General features: G+C 43.4%; 1 protein-coding gene across 1 annotated transcript in view; it reads right to left on the bottom strand.

Annotated features, from left to right (window-relative positions):
- The window catches only part of EML5 (EMAP like 5), a 772,681-nt gene that overhangs the window by 255,271 nt on the left and 495,256 nt on the right, over positions 1-22,154 (bottom strand). The gene's annotated exons all lie outside the window — the stretch shown is intronic.

Raw genomic sequence — 22,154 nt, forward strand, 5'->3', positions numbered from 1 at the left:
AAGGGAGAGAGGAGAAGCAGAAAGCGGGTAACCTAATGCCGATGTGGTGGTTGTCTAATTATTTGAAGAGAAAGGTCTTCAATTGCTTCCTGAAGGGTTGGATGTTTCTTTCCAATCTAAGACTGCAGGGCAGTTTATTCCAGTGAGAAATTGCCAGGCTCGGAAAAGCTCGACCTAGGCCTGTAGCTTTACCTGGGAAGCTGGAATTGATCAATCCTTGTTTAGCGGATCTCAAACTACGGCTTGGCTCACACCAGCTGAATTCTTTCCTTAGGTATGCTGGTGCCGTGCCATAAAGACAGCGGTGGACTAGGGTCAGTGATTTAAACAAAATGCGTTCCTTCACTGCCAACCAGTGAAGGTCGTTTCTGTCCTTTGTGATATGTTCTCGTTTAGATTTGTTTGCGATGGACCTGACAGCATTATTCTGGATAATCTGGCATTGCTTCAGGCAGTTGTTGCTGGCGCCAAGCATTAATGCGTTGCCATAGTCTAAGCGAGACAAAATAGTAGCTCTCCCAATCGTGGCACTATTTTTGGTGTTTAGGAACGGTCTAATACGGCAGAGGAGCCTCTGGTAGTATTGACAATTTTGCTTCAAATAGGCGGTTTGGGCTTCTGCTCCTAGGGAAGATTGTAAATAGATACCTAGGGTTTTAACCTTGTGTGATACAATGATAGTGGAGTCTTTTATGGAGAATGCGGAGTAGTCCGGACCAAGGTTTTTTTAAGGCTTTTGCGTTGCCAAAGGTCATGAGCTCCGTTTTGGAACTATTAAGGCACATCCAGTGTGTTATCATCCAGTTTTCAAGGGTATTATAGATGACCGATAACTTATCATTGTCTATGGAATGGTTTCCGCTTAACTCCAGAATGAGCTGTGTATTGTCAGCGAAGTTGGTGAAAAAGATTCCAAGCTGTGATAAAAGGGTACAGAGACAACGGATATACAAGTTAAAGAGCAAGGGGGAAAAGCTGGCTCCCTGAGGGACGCCACAGTCTACAGGTTTTGGCCAGGTGGAATGCCCTCCCCAAGTAATTTTTGAATTCCTGTCTTCAAGGAATGATGATACCCAATCTATTGCGTCTTAGGAGCAGTTTCCAGCTGCACCTAGTGCCTCTCGGAGCTTTCCATGATCTAGCAAATCTAAAGCAGCCGAGAGGTCCAAGAGGATTAACAATCCTGTTTTACCTCTGTCCAGAATGCTCAGCATTTTTGTCTGAAAAACCAGCAGTGCTGACTCAGTGCTCTGGGCACTTCTAAAACCCGATTGTTGGGGGTGTAGAAGGCTCTGTTGATCTACGTAATCTTGCAGTTGTTTGGTAGCTATTTTGCCAAGTACTTTCAACAAGAAATTACAATTAGTAATGGGTCTGAGGTTTATGGGGTCTTGTTGGTCTAGTACAGGTTTCTTCACCAGAGGCGTGACTGTGACTGTTTTGATTCCTATCGGTACTTTCCGGTCCCTGAAAGAAGCATTTGTCATGCGACAAAGAAAAGGGGAAAAGATTTTGGCGTTATCTAGAATCAGTTTCGGAGGTATAATATTTTCAACGCAGGTGGTGCAATTCATGGATGAAAGAGTGTCATTCATGTCTTTGGTTGAAACTGGCGAAAAATGTGAATTTAGGAATGTTTGACTCAGGGTTCGTAACCTTGAGTTGAGCAAGTGGTAACGAATCCGATACTTTGCAGTTTATAATGGAGTCTCTGGCTTTTTTGATTTTATGCGAGAAGGCAGTTTGGACTGCTTCGCAATCAGTCAAAGTTGGATGAAAGGGTGAGGAAAATGTAGGTGGTTTTTTGAAGGTTTTTAGAATTTGAAACAGTTTCCCAGTGGAGTTTGAGGCACTGGTAATTTGGTTGTTGTAGTATTCTTTTTTTTACTTCTGCCAGTTTAACTCTATATGAGAGATTGCATTTTTTCCAGTTTTCTTTGTTTTCCTCTGAAGGGGTTTTGTGCCATGTTCTCTCTAATTTCCTTTTGGCTATTTTAAGAGTGCTCAATTCAGGCATGTACCAATGTTGGTGATTGGGATTAGGGCGAGCCTGTTTATTTTTAAGTGGCGCATATTTATCGAGTAACTCCTGGAAATGGTTACTGAATTTGAGGGTGATATTCTCGCAAGAGTCATTATCTGCGGTATTGTTCATGACATGTGTAAGGCCTTCTTTTAGAATAACAGATGTGATTTTCTTAAGATTTCTGCTTAGAACCGGTTTGGGAGAATTATCGAAATGATCAGATTTGAATGTCAGCGAAAGTGTGGCTTCAACTTTATAATGATGTGTCCAAATGCATGGTAGGGTGTTTGTCACTGTCAATTGGACATTATTTATGATGATCCAGTCAAGTTGGTTACCAGAGAGGCTAGTGGAGCCCTTATTAGCGATGTGGTAGTTAACGTTTGCTAGACTGTTTTCTAGGCTTATAGCCTCTTTGTCACAGGGGTTACCTCGCCATCTATTTAGATCGCCCAGGAGGATAGTTCCGGTGTTAGTTCCCTTAAGGTTGTTCAAAATGTGACACAAAATGGAACTTTGCTGCCTATAATTTGAATGCACTTACCCTAACGGAGTTTTAATCTATAATTGCCAGCACTGCGAGCTGGGAAACGCTCTTGCTGGTGCCATAGCCCGTTGTTTCCTGGAGGAGGCGGGGCTGGGGGCACACACGTCACGATCACGTGACTCCGGATCCCCTGATAACGAGGAGACAGTCGCTCGAGCGGCGAACCTTGCTGCCTATAATTTGAATGCACTTACCCTAACGGAGGTTTAATCTATAATTGCCAGCACTGCGAGCTGGGAAACGCTCTTGCTGGTGCCATAGCCCGTTGTTTCCTGGAGGAGGCGGGGCTGGGGGCACACACGTCACGATCACGTGACTCCGGATCCCCTGATAACGAGGAGACAGTCGTTCGAGCGGCGAACTTTGCTGCCTATAATTTGAATGCACTTACCCTAACAGAGGTTTAATCTATAATTGCCAGCACTGCGAGCTGGGAAACGCTCTTGCTGGTGCCATAGCCCGTTGTTTCCTGGAGGAGGCGGGGCTGGGGGCACACACGTCACGATCACGTGACTCTGGATCCCCTGATAACGAGGAGACAGTCGCTCGAGCGGCGAACTTTGCTGCCTATAATTTGAATGCACTTACCCTAACAGAGGTTTAATCTATAATTGCCAGCACTGCGAGCTGGGAAACGCTCTTGCTGGTGCCATAGCCCGTTGTTTCCTGGAGGAGGCGGGGCTGGGGGCACACACGTCACGATCATGTGACTCCGGATCCCCTGATAACGAGGAGACAGTCGCTCAAGCGGCGAACTTTGCTGCCTATAATTTGAATGCACTTACCCTAACGGAGGTTTAATCTATAATTGCCAGCACTGCGAGCTGGGAAACGCTCTTGCTGGTGCCATAGCCCGTTGTTTCCTGGAGGAGGCGGGGCTGGGGGCACACACTTCACGATCACGTGACTCCGGATCCCCTGATAACGAGGAGACAGTCACCCTTGCAGCGTTAAGCCCGATAGGTGTAAAGGGCGCAACTGTTTTGCGGCTGTTTGGAGCGCTGTGGACGCAAGTATAAACGATAAGAAAGCTGGGAGTAGATAAATCATATTGTTGGTGGTCTGGACTCGGCGTAAGTGACCAAGATCGCAAATACACCGCAATATAACCACCTGGTGGGGGGGAGAGTCGGACTAAGGCCTGCTCCTTAAGCTGTCGGGCGTTCCAAAACCAGGTGGATTTGTGGTATTTGACAATTGCCCCCATTGCTGTTATGAGACTAGTGTCATATCTGCTCTACAATAGTGGTGGATAGCCACTCCTTATTTTATCTTCTTAATATTGATTCCATAATGCCAAAAATATAATAGGGGTCTCATTATATAATACGAGTTTTAAATTGCTCGCTTTTCTTGAATATTTTTACACTTTGGATTTTTATATCGTTTTTTTCTATTGAGTGCGTTTTCTGTTTCACCACCCATAGTGATAGGTGTGTATCGTGAACATTGTTCAAATTTTTGAATTGGTGATTGAATATATAGACCAGCAATATTTTATCTGACCTACTGGTTGGTAGGTTAGAAGGTTGTATTCTATAAATATTTTGTACCTTCTATTACTATGGCTCCAAGCCCATGTTCTCATAATCTTAGGTCAAAAAAAGGTAAACAAAGTACACCAATAATTAATATAACGGTAGAAACCAAGAAGGTGGGGAAAAGAAGGAAGGGAGAGAAGCAGCAGCCTATTGGTGAGTTTAAAGATGCACCTAGTCAACCCAAAATATTTAGTTTTTTAACTATTAAAGAAAAAGTTGTGGTACCTGATATTGAACAACCCCACCCACCCCCATCTAACAGTTCAATGATTGATAATAACTCTCTGCTGGCACTAGTGCACAATTTGAGGCGACAATCTATGGGAACAGATAATGACCCAAACCTTTCTGCAGTTGAGGATACTGTAATGAATAATATTATTGGATCTAATCTATCTGATACTCCAGATTTAACTAAATTTGCACAAGAAGAAGATGCTGGCAATGAGGGAGAGATGTCATGGAACCCTACAGAAAACTCATTTAATAATTCTATTAATAGAGATATGAGTGGGGCTAATGAAAATTCTCTTGAGGTTGGAGAAAAATTTGACGCACTAACCACTATGATGGATGTTTTATTGACCATTTGTACTAAGTTGCTTAAAGAACAAAGGGATATTAAGGAACTGGTACAACAGAATATTGACAATACTAGATCCCTCGAGACTGGGATAAAGGAGTATTGGGGGGGCGGGGAAGTATCCAATGGAAATAAGTGATGATTTAGGAGATCTGAGCAAATTTGTCCTAGCGGCCGAAAACGAAAGTAAGAAAGAATATGCTCGGCATAATCCACCCCTCCCATGAGTTGTCCAATCCTAGGGATAATATACCAGAAGAAATAACTCCAAATGAGAGTGTTGTTGAAGTAACAGTATCTCAAGGTTTGAAGAGATGCACTAGGCGTAAAAGGAAAAAAGAAGGCCCACTCGGAAAAGGGTGGCGATGGCTAAAGTCATAACTACTAAAAAAATTAAAAAGAATACGATGGCTCTAGCAGCTATGGTTTCTCCAGATTCTGAATGTGTAGAAGTGGGGAATCACTTTGAAATTATTGAACATCAGCCGAAACTGGATCTAGGCAAAAAAACGAAAACAAAAAATGGGGATCTACAGAACTGGTTAAAAAGTAATAAGCAGGTGCAGGAGGATATGGTACCTTTGGAAAATAATTTTAAATATGTCACAATACCTCGATATAGTAATGCTATGTCCCTCACTAAAACAGAACAGGAAATATATACTAGGGAGATGGAGCGTCTGGCCATGCATAGTAATTATAAAATTGGCATGGCAAACTCTGTTGGAATGAAGGAAGAGCCTTTGCTACCAGTGGGAAAAACTATAAAGATTATAGAAAAGGGTACTACAGACGAAAGCCCCTTTTTAAACCGGACATGGTTATTGAATAAATTGTCATCTATACCGCAGTTACAAAATATTAATACAGTGGACATCGAATCCATTATCCTACCAGAAATTGGAAGTTGGGAAAATTGGGTTATTGTCTGATTTAGATCTGCGGTGTTTGTTGACCTTATACGGGAGAATTCTAATGGAATATGGGGGAATGAATATGAAATAGTGATATGTAATTCTGCAGTAAATAGGGGCTTTGAGGGGCTCCCCCCGACTTGTATGGAATCTGGAAGAAATTTAAAGGAGATAACATCTTTGGAAGGAAATATCCCATGCCCAAACTGAGATGAGGTATGTATTAATGAATACACTCTCCTCTCTTGGAATTGCAGGGTTTTTAACTCCCTTTTACATAAGGATGGAATTCAATTACTCTTGGAGAGTGACATTTTTGCCCTCCAAGAAACTTGGATCACTGGGGAAATTTTATTGGATGGATATAATATATGGCATAAAGCAGCCGATAAAGGTGAGAAGGGTCGTCCTTATGGAGGGCTTTGTATTGGGATAAAAAATTATTATAATTATAAACCATATGAGAAACATGGGAACCTTCGGAATGTCATGTGCGCATCTATTAACAGAGGAAGCTCTACAAGGAAACTTCTTCTTATAAATATCTATTCTCAACCAGGTGGGGATAACATTCGGGAGATTGAGGAGTATCTCAACTTAACTCTTTATAGTTGGATTTTGGAATCACCTGACTCTGATATCTGTATAGTGGGAGACTTTAATGCCCATTGTAATATAGCTATAAAGGATATGAATAGGTGTAAAGAACTGTGGGAGGAAACAGCTATAATTGCATCAATAGAATTACAGGATTGTCTCGGGGTTGGGGGGCAAAACCAGCAGACCCTATTAGGCTGTCGATGGATGAACTTGATGTCTGATTGGGGGCTTACGTACTTTGAAACAAATATAGGTACAGGGGATGGGAATACCTGGACAAATGGAAAGGTTTCCTATAGGCTAGACTACATGTTCGTTAATAAAAACCAAAGACTCTCAAACATCTCTTTCGAGCATGTAGATATCTTGCTGAGTGATCACGCACCTCTTAGGGGTAAATTTAACTACGACCCAGGAACCCAAAGATGGGGAGTGGGCAAGGAGATGAATATACAATTTTCAGCAAGTGGAAATAGGATTACTTGGTCTGATAAAAACTTGGCCTTTTTTAATGGCTTGTTTGACCGTTTAATTATTGATGGCCATGATATTGCCTGTAATGGGCTTAATTCTATTACCAATCTGTTGGGTATGATACGTCGTACAAATAGTAACGTTATTTTGAAAAGTACAAAGGGGAAAAACTACACACATAAGTTTGATCAAGCAATTTATGATAGAAAAAAAGAGATGAAGCGCGACATTCGAAAACTTAAGCAGATATGTGACTTAGATGATAACGAGAGAAGTAAAAGAATTAGTAACATAAAGACGCATTATAAAAATTGGATAAAGGATTATAAATACAAAAAAAGGGGGTCTGGGAATCTCTCTACCAGCACGAACATAGCCCAATGACCTGTTCTTGGGTGAATAACCCCTGGGAGAGACTCTACCAAGTCTTTAGCTCACTGTCCTTTTCACAGAGAAGAAATTTCCCCGCATATCAGCCTTTGTCCTGCCCAGGGGCAGTCCAGCGCCGAAATGCTAGGCAATTCTCCTCTGAACAAGAGTACCATCAGTAACCGCATACACGTGTTTCAGCCTTGTTGGGCATCATCAGTGAGGTGAAACTGTTGCCTCTCTAAGAACAGTGAGCAAGGGGTCCACGTCTGGATTGCCCTGTTAACTTAGGGTGAAACCCAAAGTTAATGTATGCAAAAAAAGGGGGTCTTCAAATTGGAGATGCATATATAAGTTATGTAGAACTCATGACTCAAAAAAATGTTGCTATCTCTATCGCCATTTTTTAATGGAGGAAGATAACAGGAAAAATAATGATGTTGGTCAGGAGGTTTGGAAACAATATATTACTGATCTCTTTTTCAAGACCAGTCACATATCTGCAAATATTAGCTTAACCCCATGCGGTACGGCCAATTTCCCTTTTGATATTACAGACATTCTTAAAGTGATTTCAAAAATGAATTCCTCTCGTGCCCCAGGGCCGGATGGGCTGGCCAACATTGCTATAAAACAAAACCCTAAGAAATGGGCAGGTATTTTTCTCCGACTATTTACGAGCATATGGGAAACAGGTATTATACCGGAAAGCTGGAAGAAAGCTATTGTTGTCCCTATTTTTAAAAAAGGGGACAGAAAACTGCCGGATAATTATAGACTCCTTGCAATGGCGGATAGTAGTTGTAAGATCTTTTGCTCCTTGTTAGTGAACAGCTTGAATAATTGGATAGAGGATAATAGTCTTCTCTCTATTCAACAAACGGGCTTCCGAAAGGGATATAGTACCCTGGATAATCTGACCATGCTAAACTACATCATAGCTAATTCAAAGGACAAGGGGGAAAAATTATATGTATGTTTTGTAGATTACTCGAAAGCCTTTGACTGTGTCAATAGGGGTCTTTTGTGGGAAAAATTGAGAGGTAAAAAGATTTGTCCAAAAATCCTTCATTTTTTGGAGGAAATGTATAGGGATACTACAGTGACTATCTGCTTGGGTAAAGGAAGGATGTTGTCATCTGAGATTAGAACTAATACTGGACTCAAGCAGGGTTGTGTTACCTCCCCCATACTGTATAATCTATATGTGTTAGATATGTGGGAGAGTTTTAAGTTCCTAAACAATTTCCCACATATTGTGGCTGGGAAACCAATATGCGGACTTATGTATGCAGACGATACAATCCTCATGGATAAAACGCCATTAGGATTGCAAAGAATGTTGAATGGTCTGTCTGTTTATTCAGAGGCAAACAACCTCAATATTAATATAAATAAAACAAAAATGATGGCATTCTGAGTTACTAAACAGGAAAAGAAAAGGCTTATCTGCAGATGGCATATTAATAATATTGAATTGGAGGTTGTTGATGCCTATCCCTATTTGGGGATGCCCATCCTGAGTAAACCATGTATTAACTTTTTTCAAGAGCTAGTTAATTTGAACATTTTAAAGAAATGGAATGTGATAAGGAAATACATGGCTAGTAAGGGTGGTCACTCCAATGAAGGTGTTTTAGAAATATATAAGAGCTGTATTATTCCTGGAATCATGTATGCTATAGAAACTGTGGAAAGTAAATATCTGAGAAAATTAGACCAACTCGAAGGGAAGCTTTGGAGGCCAGTTCTTGGGCTATCCAAAGCTGTGCCTATACAAGCAATAAGATGCGAGTTGGGGATTATTTCTCTTTTCACGTGGTGGAAAATAGGATGCTGTAAACTCTTTTTTAAAATAATACTGGGGAAAGAGGGGAATGAAAACCTTCTTGGCCTCATAGGAAGAAATAAGAGCGAAGGTAGGTTTAAGAACTCCTACATGGTTAGCTTACAAAATACAGCACTAGCCTTTCTTGAAATCCTAGGTTTTAATGAATTCACGGTAAAGGATAATATTGTACGTATTTTGAAAAACCTCAAAAAAAAAGCATGTATTTGGGATTTGTGTGAAAATCCGTCCTATTTATATAATATCCCCCGATATACAATGTATGCTCTTCAAGGCTTTAAACCAGCCACCCCGAAACAATATTTGTTAAACACAGGTAATAGGACTTTGAGGAGATTTATTTTACAGTTGCGCATGAATACTCTCCCATGTAATGAAATAACTGGGGCTTGGGTTAATATACCCCGTGCTGAAAGATTGTGTAGGCACTGTAAATTAGAGGTGGAGACAGCAAGACACATTCTAACTATGTGTACTAAATTAAAAGAATGGTATTTTAAAGGTTATTCAAATCTAGTTGGTGACCTTCAAAGGATAGAATCTAATCAATTTTGGTCAGTAAATTATGATGGTGAAATTAAGGTTTTTATTGGGGCAGCTTTTTATATTTGGAAGCGAGCAATTTGCTAAATTTTATGTACTACTTTTTCTTATGTATGGATAATATGAAATTAAATTAATGTATGTTTCCTGTTCTTTGCTATTGATGTAATTGTTTTGTGTTAGTGTATAAGGTTTTAATTAACCAATATGCACTTTAAATTTAATTAAAATAAATAAATAAATAATGTGACATAATTCATCATTGAAGTCTGAGGTCAGTGATGGGGGCCTATATAAGATGATATGGTTGATGCAATGATTGCCGGCACTGCGCTGCATTATATATAGTTAACGCACCACTGCCTGGCATTAGGAAGCATGACCAAAGCTGCCACAGTGATCTATGGCTGCAAAGAGCAATAAAGCTGCTGCTCCAGTGGGCATCACAGTAAAATCTCTGCCAGATGTGTGGTATAATTCAGCGCTAATTCTGTTACCGCTACATTACCGCACCACCCAACTACGATGTTGGCGGAGAGGAGGAGAAATCACCTCCAGCTAAGAACTAGAGGTAAATCCGCCATCTTTCCGCCATAATACGCCCATTGCGCTGGAATTACCGCCAGCTGTAATTCCACCGAAATCCCCCATGGAGTCCTATGGGCTCCAATTAATGGGGACTAACGCCGCCTACCACCACTTGTAATCCACCGGTAATTCCGCCGGACCAAGTGGCGGTACCAGTAATTCCGCTTGGTGGCATCCGGGCTGATTTACTGCAGATACCACCAAACTCGTAATTAGGCCACATCATTATCTACCACTGGTTTTTACATGGCTGTAGCAGACTGAACCGATTGGCTCGGCCCACTCCGACTAGCCTACAGGCCAAAAGCACGCCCCCTCACACATACTTCCATTTAAAGTGCCACGGCAATGACCGAATTTGCGCTGGGCTTAGTGCTGGTAAAGGACTACATGCGTCTGTTTTGCAATGGTTCAATGTTGGGGTTTGCACATGTGCGAACCATGGCAGAATGGCCTCATATGCACCGGTGTTAGGGGCTGGCACTGACAGCCTAACACATCTGTTCATTAGGTCACTTCCAGCTGCAGCCCCAGCAGCATGACCAAATACAGTGTTGGTTTTAGACCAGCTGCAATGACAACATTATGACCTTTGTTAGCACTGCAGCGAATATCAGCACAGGTGCAAGTCATTTCACCCAGTCCAGCTTGCAAAATCCCAGTACACTGGTGCACAACCCAGGATGTGTTCGGTCCTCCCAATGTCAGTATACCATCTCCTCTAGAGGCCAGTCTGTCCAATGATTGGATATCAGCTCCTCCATAGGCCAGTCTGTCCAATGTCAGTATACCATCTCCTCCATTGGCCAGTCTGTCCAATGTCAGTATATCATCTCCTCCATTGACCAGACTGTCCAATGGCAGTATATCATCTCCTCCATAGGCCAGTTCGCCCAATGTCAGTAAATCACCTCCTCCATTGGCCAGTCTGCCCAATGTCAGTATATCATCTCCTCCATAGGCCAGTCTGCCCAATGTCAGTATATCATCTCCTCCATTGGCCAGTCTGTCCAATGTCAGTATATCATCTCCTTCATGGGCCTGTATGCCCAATGTCAGTATATTATCCCCGCCATAGGGCAGTCTGTCCAATGTCAGTATATCATCTTCTCCATAGGCCAGTCTGTCCAATGTCAGTATATCATCTCCTCCATTGGCCAGACTGTCCAATGTCAGTATATCATCTCCTCCATAGGCCAGTTCGCCCAATGTCAGTAAATCACCTCCTACATTGGCCAGTCTGTCCAATATCAGTATATCATCTCCTCCATAGGCTTGTTCGCCCAATGTCAGTATATCATCTCCTCCATAGGCCAGTCTACCCAATGTCAGTATATCTTCTCCTCCATAAGCCAGTCTGCCCAATGTCAGTATATCATCTCCTCCGTTGGCCAGTCTGTCCTATGTCAGTATATCATCTCCTCCATGGGCCAGTTCGCCCAATGTCAGTATATTATCCCCTCCATAGGCCAGTCTGTCCAATGTCAGTATATCATCTCCTCCATATTCCAGTTCGCCCAATCTCAGTATATCATCTCCTCCATAGGCTTGTTCGCCCAATGTCAGTATTTCATCTCCTCCATAGGCCAGTCTGCCCAATATCAGTATATCATCTCCTCTAGAGGCCAGTCTGTCCAATGACTGGATATCATCTCTTACATAGGCCAGTCTGTCCAATGTCAGTATATCATCTCCTCCATTGGCCAGTCTGTCCAATGTCAGTATATTATCTCCTCCATTGGCCAGACTGTCCAATGGCAGTACATCATCTCCTCCATAGGCCAGTTCGCCCATTCAGTAAATCACCTCCTCCATTGGCCAGTCTGCCCAATGTCAGTATATCATCTCCTCCATAGGCCAGTCTGCCCAATGTCAGTATATCATCTCCTCCATTGGCCAATCTGTCCAATGTCAGTATATAATCTCCTTCATGGGCCAGTTCGCCCAATGTCAGTATATTATCCCTGCCATAGGCCAGTCTGTCCAATGTCAGTATATCATCTCCTCCATAGGCCAGTCTGTCCAATTTCAGTATATCATCTCCTCCATTGGCCAGACTGTCCAATGTCAGTATATCATCTCCTCCATAGGCCAGTTCGCCCAATGTCAGTAAATCCCCTCCTCCATTGGCCAGTCTGTCCAATATCATCTCCTCCATAGGCTTATTCGCCCAATGTCAGTATATCATCTCCTCCATAGGCCAGTCTGCCCAATGTCAGTATATCATCTCCTCCATTGGCCAGTCTGTCCTATGTCAGTATATCATCTCCTCCATGGGCCAGTTCGCCCAATGTCAGTATATTATCCCCTCCATAGGCCAGTCTGTCCAATGTCAGTATATCATCTCCTCCATATTCCAGTTTGCCCAATGTCAGTATATCATCTCCTCCATAGGCTTGTTCGCCCAATGTCAGTATTTCATCTCCTCCATAGGCCAGTCTGCCCAATGTCAGTATATCATCTCCTCTAGAGGCCAGTCTGTCCAATGACTGGATATCATCTCTTACATAGGCCAGTCTGTCCAATGTCAGTATATCATCTCCTCCATTGGCCAGTCTGTCCGATGTCAGTATATTATCTCCTCCATTGGCCAGACTGTCCAATGGCAGTACATCATCTCCTCCATAGGCCAGTTCGCCCATTCAGTAAATCACCTCCTCCATTGGCCAGTCTGCCCAATGTCAGTATATCATCTCCTCCATAGGCCAGTCTGCCCAATGTCAGTATATCATCTCCTCCATTGGCCAATCTGTCCAATGTCAGTATATAATCTCCTTCATGGGCCAGTTCGCCCAATGTCAGTATATTATCCCTGCCATAGGCCAGTCTGTCCAATGTCAGTATATCATCTCCTCCATAGGCCAGTCTGTCCAATTTCAGTATATCATCTCCTCCATTGGCCAGACTGTCCAATGTCAGTATATCATCTCCTCCATAGGCCAGTTCGCCCAATGTCAGTAAATCCCCTCCTCCATTGGCCAGTCTGTCCAATATCATCTCCTCCATAGGCTTATTCGCCCAATGTCAGTATATCATCTCCTCCATAGGCCAGTCTGCCCAATGTCAGTATATCATCTCCTCCATTGGCCAGTCTGTCCTATGTCAGTATATCATCTCCTCCATAGGCCAGTCTGCCCAATGTCAGTATATCATCTCCTCCATTGGCCAGTCTGTCCTATGTCAGTATATCATCTCCTCCATAGGCCAGTTCGCCCAATGTCAGTAAATCATCTCCTCCATAGGCCAGTTCGCCCAATGTCAGTATATCATCTCCTCCATAGGCTTGTTCGCCCAATGTCAGTATTTCATCTCCTCCATAGGCCAGCCTGCCCAATGTCAGTATATCATCTCCTCCATTGGCCAGTCTGTCCAATGTCAGTATTTCATCTCCTCCATAGGCCAGTCTGCCCAATGTCAGTATATCATCTCCTCCAATGGCCAGTCTGTAAAATGACAGTACATCAATAATTTGGCACTGATGACTTTCTGACAGTTAGCACGCTTGTAGCATTTACATGTTCTCACAATCTGAGTGTACACCCAGTTTAGCCAAACACAGTAGTTTATTCCCGGTCTTTCCCATTTTAGCCATCCCAGTAGACTACACGTTGTGCAATATCAGTGAATTCCCCGTTTGGTCAATCCCCAAAGTAGTCTGACTTCAAACAATTCCGATATAACACGTCTCTGTTTTATAATCCAGCCAGCAGAATACCAGGACACACAATCCATGTTCCCAAAGTTCAGCGTCTATCTAGTTGCACAGTCCCAGTACCCAGCCAGTTTCAAAATCCTACTGTATGCCCAGTTTATTTATTTAGTTATTTATTAGCATTTATAGAGCGCACAGCAGCCCTTTGGCATCGTTTCTTTGTAAAACGTCAATACCAGAAACACGCCAATTACAGCGGCCAGGTAGTAGGCGCTATGTAAATAAAAATAACATTCAACTACAAATATTTTCCAAATAAAACAATCTCATTAAGTCTCAGCTTTGGCCAAAATCCCAGTGCACACAGTCCCAGGAGGCTTCAAGTAGCAATCACATAGGTTCAGTATACTCCCAGTTTACCTTTACTCAATCCAAGTACATTCCCATTTCATTAGGCCGGTATATTTCCAGTTTGCATAATGCCAGTATATTTCGAGTTACAAAATCCAATTAGTATTACAGCAGTTTTGCAGAGCCAAGTGAATTGGCATTTTGAACATCCCAGCCTACTTCCAGTGTGCCCTATTGCAGCAAAAAAACGGTTACAGCAATCCCAGTATTCTTCCAGTCCCAGTATACAGCACCGAAAAATCCCAAATCAACCACAGATATAATGGGGAGCAAGGGACCTATGTGTTTTTATAGAACTCAAAAATAGAGAATGACATTTTAACGAACCCAAAATACCGATAAAAATATCGATGTTTGTTTGGGGGGGTCCTCCCTCAAGCCCTGTGTTTCCCCATGTTTAATACCCACCCTAACCCGCTCCCCACCATATGTAACCCCTTACCCCACACCACATATCTTTTTTTAATTGAGTATTTTTTTGAAAGTCAAATTAATAATTTTATTTTTGTTTTAACCATTTTCTCCTACTTCAACAATTACTGTTTATGTGCAACCATATTCATCTACGAAACCATACATATTTAAGCAAAACCTTTTGCAGGGAGGTTTGGGTGAAAGCATAGAGCACACCATACTTAAAATTATGAAGGATTTCCCTGCGCAGTCACTGTAGCGGCTTCACTCTTTATTCAAAATTCAGTCCTTTTTATTAGTTAAAATGTAATTCTCAATTTTTTATTAGGTAAAATCACTGGATACCGGGAGCCACTGAAGAAACACGCATGCGCATCCGACACTGGGACGGCTGCTCCCTACGCGCCACAAAACGCAATGGCCGGGAGAGTGATGAGGTTGAGAGCCTGTCACGCTGACATGCGGCTTTCTACCTCGGAAGGCTGCCAGCGCTTCATAAAATAACATCACTTTCCCTTTTAAAAGCACATCCTGCCTGAGAATGGGGCGACCTCCCTCTCCCAACGTGTGGTTTGGGGGAAAAGGGCGACAAGCCCCTCCTCTTTACGGAATGGCTCCTCCCTGACACCCAGGTCCACACACCCTCCACTCACCGCCTAGCCCGAGCGATCCGCTCTCCCGGTTTCCCTCCCCCTGGTGCTTGTAGATCCCTCGCTGCTAGATCTCCCGCCATCCCCGCCCTGTCATTCGCTCCCGCTCCCTTGTATTGATCCCTTGCGACCTGCTTTTCTCGGCGATCCCTCCCCCTATGCCTTGTAAATCGCTCCGTTGCTTCCCGGAGCGAGGCCTGCGCTCAATAAATACCATAATAACAGAAATAATAATTAGTGGTGCTTGTTATAGAGCTGTTATATTGTGCAAAATTGTTGCATTGGCCGCGGAGCACCAATTGTCATCAGAAAGCAGTCATACAGCACCACTGCATGCACTTCACAACACCACGACAATAAAACAAACCAGACATGATCTCACCCAACACCACACAGCGACTGCCAATCCAAAAAATGCACCAACGCTCAGTGACCGGTTTCTCAGAACTGAAGCAGCCACAGTACATCACAGATCTCTTGCTCCTTTTCCCGCTCAGTCCTACTAACAAGCCCCCCCACCCTCCTTGCATCACAGATCCGCCAGAGCGCCAAGAGACCACACAGAGGGCAACAGTGCAGGGTACAAGAACCCTCGATATAACATATCATATTATGCCCCCGCCAGGTGTATCCAAACCATAGCCCACAAAGTAAGAGACATTGAATTGGATGCACCTCTTTTAAAGCAAGTAAAGGCCATGCCCTCACCCATCCCGTCGCGTGCATTAAATAGTGACTCAGAATCTGGACCCGTGAGGCGTAGAGAGGCAAGAATGGCTGAGTAATGCACAAGCACCTGCTAGTCCAGGCCTGCAGCACTGTAATTACCTGCACTGAGGATGCAGCCTCCGCTGCGCTGGCTCGTTAGGACCGTGTTTACTAATAAACATGAACATTAATCACCCACACACTAAGTACAAACAAAGAGCTCCCGGCATTAGCGCACAACCACCTGTCATGGAGGGAAACAGCCACCAGCATAAGCGGTTAGTACGCATTCAAGGGCAGAGTAGTCAAGAGGTCAGAACAGGAGGGCCAACAATTCACCAGAAAACCACCCAGTCAATCAGAGGTCACTCTGGTTATTTCCTAGCCTGTCAGAATCTAGCATTCATTTCTTTCTGGAAGGTTTGTTTTTTGTGTGAGAAGTGTTGTGCAGACTGATGTCAACTGAAAAGAATGGATTTCTAAACTCTGGCCTGATGGACACATATTTAGGAGGCCACCCTTGTTAGTGAAACGGGGCCACTTTTGGGAAGATAGACAGACCAATTCACTGTAGCTTGGAGAGCAGTCAAGGCAAAATCTCAAGAGGAGTGAGGGTGATCAGAGGCCTTCAATGAGCACACACAGTGAAACACCAAGAATTACAATTAGACTGAAGTATATGTACATATACTATTCATTAAGCCCAAGAATAAACACAAACGAATAATGAAAATCAATAGTAAACAATACCAAGCAAGCAACACACTATCTAAAATATATAAATCATTGCAGTCAATGCGATCAAACTAATAACTCCGCCAATACCTGCAAAGCAAAGGGCAAATAACTTTCAGAGCATAGACGAACTAACTTTATAAGTCCACCCTATGATGAATGGAGCCTTGTGTAGAATGTTCGATGCATGCATAAAAGTGCTCAGTCGTGCATAAAAGTCGCAAAGAACTGTGAGGGGTCAGCAATGCGAGGCAGACAACTTTTTGATGATTGTTCAAAACTTGCCATTTTATTAAAGTACAAATGATATTAAATGCCTCACTATTCCTACTGTGCTGAGGATTCCCTGCCTAACAAAACTAAAGCGGAAACGCTCTAACACAGGAGGTCTGGACCTCACACTAAACATCAAATACACACAACAAATATATTCACAGTTTCCTGATAACCTCTTATTAACCTGGGGGACACCTGTCCTCAGGATTCAAGATATACTCAGTTTCAAATCTCATCAGACAAAATAAGGAAATCCACGTAGGTAGCAAAGTCTCAATTCAGTTCTTGGAGTTCCAATATTAAGATAACATTTTTCAGTGCTCACTAACCTGTATGCACTGAAAAACGATAGTCTATAATTAAATTTGGGTAATCATTTTTGTCCTGTTGGCACCGACTTCTTTAAGGAAGAGGGGTGTGTTTGTTCTAAATCAGTCCACTCTTTTTGTCCAACTTTTCCGTACCACAGGCCTTTCAGTGCATGGGCGGTCTGAAATCGAAAATTCCCCAAATCATTCCCATTTTCTGTCCACCTTCCCCATCACAGGCCAAAGTAGGGGGGTCTGAAAAACAAACCGCTAAATCGCCCTGTGTTTATTTTAAACCAGAAGTGTGAGTGAAATCATAATTGCCATATATATTTGTCCCAATCTTGAAACCCTACTGATAGTTTTTTTCTTATGAGCCTGCAGGAAAATCAAAATTGCAAAGCACTACATTTATAATTGTTCTGGTTACTGATCAGTTTAATTATTTCTTGAAGTGAAATTTGTAAAAAGCTAAGAATTGTGATGTGTGTTCTTTTCAACTCACTTTTGGAATGTATTTATTTTTAGAGAAGTTTATTGTGTTGTGCCACGGATAAAGTGGCGTTTGACATTTTTGTGCACATTTCTACTTAAGCATCACACCTTGAGTGGGGAGGAAAGGAACTCGCCGTGTTGAGGGTGGCTTCTCAATAAACTGTTCCACTATTAGTCACAGTAATATACAGAGGCCTTGGTGCCACTCTCTTGGCTTCAAATAAGGCTTGCACACTTGTGGCTTAGGCAATGTTGAACTTCTCTTAGGCTCACAGTGTTTGTTAGATTGCTTTCTGGCTTGGGAATGGTTGCTTTCAGTCTTAATAGGGGAACACTCTTGGCTTGGGCTATGCTTGCTCTCTCTTCAGCTGCAGATAAAATGTTTAACCAGTTACCTTATTTTACGAGTGATGACTGTTCGCGTGAATAAAGAGGTAGAGTTCAGTCTTCCTTTGAAAAGCACAATTAGGTGCACACGACCACTTCTTAATACGTTTTGAAAAGGTTAAATGTTCAACGATGGTCTTCACAACGTTTGCACTGTATAATAAGAGACACACAACCACTTCATAATATGTTTGGCAGGCTTTAAGAGTTTAACAATGGTCTTTCGCAGCATTTGCACCTCACATGTGTAAATAACAACTACCCGATACACGCGAGTGCTACTTTTCCATTATCCCCTTGTTAAAGCTTCAACGAACAACTTCAGCTTGCTTCTTGTTATATGCGAGTGAATAGAAAGCTGGATACTGTTGCCGGCAGTGCTCGAGCAAGGAATCCGAACGGCAGGTTTGACTCACCGGCTTCTGTAATCCTTGTTCCACGTTTTGCATGCTGCTATTGCTTCTGACTGCTCTTGGGACCCGCACCCTTACTCGCTGAAGGTGTCTCCGGTCCGGCCACTCAATTAAGGAGCCCCTCTCACTCCTGACAGCTGCTCGCCTCAGTTTCTGACAAGCTTCTTGCTGTGTCATCTCTGCAATTAGGCTCAAATGGGAAAGACAGTGTTCCTGCACGCTTTCCACTGTGGAGTCTCTGCAACTCAGAGTTTGGGGGAACAAGACCCTCACAGGGCAAGCAGGTGAAATCTGCTGCATCGATGTCTTTGGTTCTACCACTTCTTCCTGGACTGCCAACACTGTCTGCTTCTTTCTGCTTCTGCTACTACTACACAAACTCCACACACAGTCCCAGTTCCTTCTAATTGCCTTCACCTGAGAGAGCCTTTTATGCCACCTAGGTTCCTTCAGGTATGGGATGTTAGGCTTATTATGACTACTGCTACAGCATAACTCTTCAGTTCTCTTCCTCGTCCCAGTACCTGTGGGATTCTGGGACTTGCAGTCTTTATCAAAAAAGTTGGTTCTTTTAAATAACTTCTTGATTTTGAGGGTAGACTTACTACCCTTCGAATCATATAAAGATGAACCTTTAGACTTTGTTGTTACAGAGGAAGGTAACTTACTTAAGGTCATATTTCTAGATTCCTGTACATTCTGCCTTTGGGAGTAAGGAGGAATTCTACCCTGAAATTCCTTAAAGGATCTTTCTTTTATTAAGGCTTGTTCAGGTTTTACAGCATTTGTGCCCACAGCCCTGGATTTGATATGAGGTTCAGATACATCAAAATGGCAGTAAGCCATTACCTGCTTTGGCAATCCTGAGAGGCTTCCCCTTTCCAAGGACGCATAATGGGTCTCATCCCACGGGATGTCCTCACCACCTAATCCCTGTCTCCTCCCAGGTGATCGTCCGGCAGTACACCATCCCTAAGGTCAGGATCAGGAAGCGTCTGCCTTTCCCTGGCCTCCTGGCAGGAGACTATAGGCAGGGTTTCAGTGAGGGATCAATAGGATTCTTCACAGTACCTTTTCAGAGAACTGGAAAAGGTAGGGACAGAATTCTGAAGGGTGAAAAGAGGTAGCAAGAGTCAGGGGAGGATCTGCTCTGGTGAACAAAGCTATTCCCAACTTTCGGGGGATTTTAGGAAGCAGTGGCTACCCAAGCCAGAGAGAGGACCACAAGATATCCTCCATGCTTGAAATGGTATGGATGAACAAGGGGCCACTGGTAAGTGGTTTCAGTACTCACCGCCCTTAGCTCGGTTTTGGAACAAACTTGGCAGGTCTGGAAGGGGTCGTCAGGCGTTCGATTTCCCGCCCTCGGTTTGGCTCCAAAGTGCACAGGCGCTGCGGGTGCAGATGCAGGTCCGGTTTGCAACAGGAGCTGTATCTCTCGATTCGGTTGAAGAACAGAGAAAACACAGGTGCAGATGGCCTCAAGGCAGAAGAAAGAACACAGGAAAACCGCCTTCAGCGACCGTCGCTGTCGCACAGTGACGATGGAGCACCCAACTTTTGTGATCTGACACAACCTTCTCGCTCGTGGCCCAAAGCAGCTGTGACAACGAAGTTTGGTGAAAAGGTGCCTACAGTGCAAGTTAGGATTCCCCTAAGCTTCAAGTCAAAACTTGACACAGCAATGCTCCTGCACGGAGGACAAGGTTTGCGCTGACAATCTGCTGGATGGCCCAGGGACACTTCCGAACAGGCTCTTTTGCAGGGAGGTTCAAAGCACCTTCGCAGGTCTTCTGAGATTGAGCAAAAAGCAGGGCTCTACCGGGATAGCAGCGGGCTCAGGGAGACTACCTTCTTCAGCGTGCTTCTGGATAGTCCTTGGATGTGCTTGCCTCTTCTGGATACTTGACTCTGTCTACAGGTTGATTCGGACCGATTGCTGATCTGCTGGTCTGCGTTCAGGAACCCTCGTCATATCTAAAAGTCTGGCGAGTGCTCGCACCCAGTCAGCCAATGAGGAGATCTGCCCCACTAATGCCCACCAGCAGTGTTCCAATCAGGGAGCACTGTTGTTCTCATGCACTTGTGCACACCAGACATCCTGACATTCGTAGTGTGGATTGGGACCAGACAATCCGAACCCACTTCCTGTGCCCAAAAACGTGATTTGCAGGAGCCCACGAAGGACGTAGCTTTATCTGGCAATTGCATGCCAAAATAAGGATGTCCTGGTTCATGAAGAGCAGAGGGAAGGACAAAGGACAAGATGGCCAAAAAGAACAGGCGAAAGACCTTGCACAATGAGAAAAATGTCCCCAAAAGTGGCAACAAAGTCGAAAGACTAAGAAAAACTAAGTTTCTCAGTACTGACAGCCTGAAGGACTTGTCAGTTTCCCTGCAACGATGAGCGAAAGCCCAGTGGAGTGCGGCTGAAGGCTGGGCTCAACTGGCAAAAGTCAGGTCAGGACACTGTAACAAAAAGCAACAGGCATGGGGGGGGGGTTCATAAGTGGAGGGAAAGTTGCATTCAGAGAAATCATTCCTAACAGTCATTTGTTGGTGGCATTTCCATTACCAAGGTGACGCATTCAGAAAAAGCAAACCCTTGATGTGGTATGCAGGGCACAGGTAGTTCTCATCGCTCAAATTAATTAAGTCACCAAAGCATTCTTCCACCAGGATCGGCGCTAGTTTCTTATGAAAATCGCTGGAGAAACTTAATCCAGCCCCGCAGTCACTTTCAGGATAGACCACCTTACAAGGGGAATCCTAACCACTGTCAACCCCTAACCTTTTAAGAACTCCTGTGGGCACAATGAAAATGGGAATCACCACAACTGCATGACACAAATGAAAATGTAAATCATCATAACTTCATGTAACTACACAATCCCTCCTGAGGAGCCACTCAATGGGAATGGTGAAACATGTGTAGAGGTCAAGAGGTAACCATTTAAGAAGACCAAAGGACAACACGCTATTATCAAAGAAAACCCAATCTTAACAAACGGCAATGCATTAGGGACAAAACATTTTTTTGTGGACAATTATCTGAATTAATTGGGGAAGGATAACCCCAACAGGGAAAACCTTAAGCTAACACAAGGACAATCACTATATGGACACTTATCACAAACCTGACCACACCAAGAAGTAATCTGGAGAAAAGCAACTGTGAATGAAGTTAACTAAGACACCATAAAGAAATGGTCAACTTGTAAATTCCCAATAAATTTGTAAGCAAACAAAATATACTGCTATCAGGGGTTTTTCATCAAAAGATTAGCCACACAATGCACGCAAATATTTGTATGTGCTTGTGCGGGATTTGAGCACAACATATTTTTCTAGGTTTTTCAATTTTGGGCAGACACAATTTAAGGGTGAAACCAGTGACAGCAATAATTGACTTTATCAACCAGTGAATTAGGCAATTGCATGGTTCGCCGAAGATTTGCTTTATGTCTGCAACTTCCTGTTAAGCATTTTCCACTACGACCACTTTCTGAGTGGGGTTCTCCACCTACTCGCCATCCCACAACAGAACAGCCTTGACATTGGTGTTACAATATCACACTTGGATTATTGCAAAGCATCGTACAAAGGATCCCAATAAACTCCATCTGCACACTTTAAAGGACTCAGAAACATGGGTATGCAATTTAGACCAC

This window comes from Ambystoma mexicanum, chromosome 14 (genome assembly GCF_040938575.1).
Source record: "Ambystoma mexicanum isolate Mex_15411 chromosome 14, UKY_AmexF1_1, whole genome shotgun sequence".
In the NCBI taxonomy this organism is placed as follows: domain Eukaryota; kingdom Metazoa; phylum Chordata; class Amphibia; order Caudata; family Ambystomatidae; genus Ambystoma; species Ambystoma mexicanum.